Source organism: Chaetura pelagica, unplaced genomic scaffold (assembly GCF_000747805.2).
Source record: "Chaetura pelagica isolate M959 unplaced genomic scaffold, ChaPel_1.0 scaffold20, whole genome shotgun sequence".
NCBI lineage: Eukaryota > Metazoa > Chordata > Aves > Apodiformes > Apodidae > Chaetura > Chaetura pelagica.
Genome location: NW_009951958.1, coordinates 1,597,828 through 1,600,220, shown reverse-complemented (window position 1 = coordinate 1,600,220; position 2,393 = coordinate 1,597,828).

Here is a 2,393-nt window from a genome sequence, read left to right as displayed (position 1 = left end):
GGGGGGGGGGAGGACGGGGCAGGGGGGAAGGAAGGGGGGTTACAAGGTTTGTCACAGGGAAAAGTGCAGACATCTGCTGGAACTTCCATATCTAAGCTGTTCATTTACAGGAGCCAACTTCTGAAATCTCCACAATTAGATCTGCATTGTTCTTTCTCAACAACACTGCCTAGAAAGAAAAGGTCTTCTCTGTCGGGGCCAATCCAACGAAGCGTTTGACGTTATTAAATAATAAAGCGATTGTGATTTACATTGTTGTTCAGAAAAAGGGCCAATTATCCACTGTTATGTTGCCATAAAGATCATATTAACTCGAATTAGTAATCAAACAATATGCTAGCGTTAAAAGTATAGAGGGGACAACGCGACTGGTCTTGTTTCATCCTCACTTTTCCTTGTAAACCAGAAGCATAAATACACTTGAAAGAGGCGCAGAAACTTCATCCTTAACTAGAAAAAAAGTGAGAGAGGTACCATCGTTTGTGATGAATGGTCCCCCGTGTTGATTGTTTTCAATTAATTCAGAGCCACCCAAATCCCATATTGATTTTTCTGTTTATAAATTAATTCTTCTGAATATCGAGGGGAACGTTCCACAACGCTCCCCGAAGGAAGGAGGTATTTTTGTTCACGAAAGGTTGGTTTGGGGATTCAGATTTTGTGGCGTGTTTTGGTCGTTCTGTTTTTCTAGAGCAATGTTTTTAAAAGACGATTGAGTTCAATCCAAAACCAGGAGCCTCACCGCCACCAAAACGCAAACTCAGCCTCACACTTGCACTCCAGCAAATTTCCTTTGCCATAATCAAATAATGATTTTTATTAAAGCAGTTATTAGGTTTATAACTCATTCGCCACTTAAATTTGTGCAACCAACCAAGGCGATCTAAATAGGTTTGAGTTGCCCCTTGGGTCCGGGATGTAAGCGGTAAGAAGGAGGATTAATTATGGGGTGTGTGCAGCAATGGGACACAAAGGCTATCAAGTAGCGCGGGAGAAAGAAAAGTGGGAAACCAGGAGCGGGGAGCAGCAGCGGTTCGCACCTCCTTCCCGGGCTGTGTCCTTCCCGGACACCCTGCGCACACCCAGCCCGGGGCGGGGGGGGTGTGGGGAAGGACACACGGTACCCCCAGCCAAAGCCCCGACTGGTCTTTTATTATTAAACATCGCCGGGGAGAAGGATGGCGCTGGGAGAGCTCCAACTTGTTGGCAGTAAATAAGGCGCTGCCAAGTGATGATGCTCCCGAGTGTTTGGAACATCCCGAAAACAAAGTGTAAACGATCTGTATTTTCCATATAGGCACATCGATATGATCTCTTCTCTCCTGTGTAGACAAGATCCGTTCTTTTGTGCGCGGGATGACAAGATCTGACCCCTGGAAACGTGCTCCAGGCACCCACCGACATCTGACTGTTATTTCTCATGGGGGAGGGGAAGGGAAGAAGGGCGGGGATGGAGGGGGGAGTCTACTCGGAGCTCAGGTAATAACTGGTTAGCTGTTAACTTCTCCCGTTAAACAGTATTCGGGCAAAGAATGGCTTTGCCAAACTGTTCCAGGAGCTGATGCTATTTGTTACCACGATTAGGGGAAAAAAAGAACTTTCACAGTAACATGGGATTTTATAAGCAAACGCAGAGCAATTTTCCTCAGCCCAGCGCATCAGCAAGTATATCCAAAAAAGCTTAATCTCCTTGCAGGATAGGTGCAAGAGGAATCAACAAGGGCTGCTCCAAGATGCCAGGAAAATACCGGCTCGTTGGCTTGGCCGCGCTAGGACGAGGCACATGAAATGCGAGGCGGGGGGGGACTGAGTCAAGCAGCCCTCTTTGGCTGAGAAGTGAGCCCTTGCTCTGGAAATAATTTCGAATAAAACTTGAGTAACCAAGTGTAACCATCTAGCTTCCACTGAGCAGATCGCCGAGGTAAAAAAAAACAAACAAAAAAAAAAAAAAAAAAAAAAAGAAAAGAAAGAAAAAAAAGTGGCGGAAATAAGCCGAGAAAAATCAATCTGAGCAGAATTAATAGAAGAGCAAACTTTTTATCCGTGTATAAGGATAATAGAGTAAGTCAAAAAGGAGACAGGTTATCTCTAAACAGGATTAATATGAGTTCGTGTATAGGATTAGACCATCTCAGAAATTTAAAAACAATATTTCTCCTCCTCCCCACATAATTTTATTATATATATATTTTTAAAAGGGGGGGAGGGGAAAGAAAAAAAAACGCAACAACTTTCCCCGGTAGGAGCACTTGGATAATGCGTTTTATTAATCGAAAGCTTTTTTTTTTTTTTAATCAAATGCAACTGATGGCCGTGAATGAGCCGCCTTGTGAGCAAACGGGCCATTTTTTAAAACCTGTGATCAAAACAGACCTGTCTTCAGAGAGAGCACA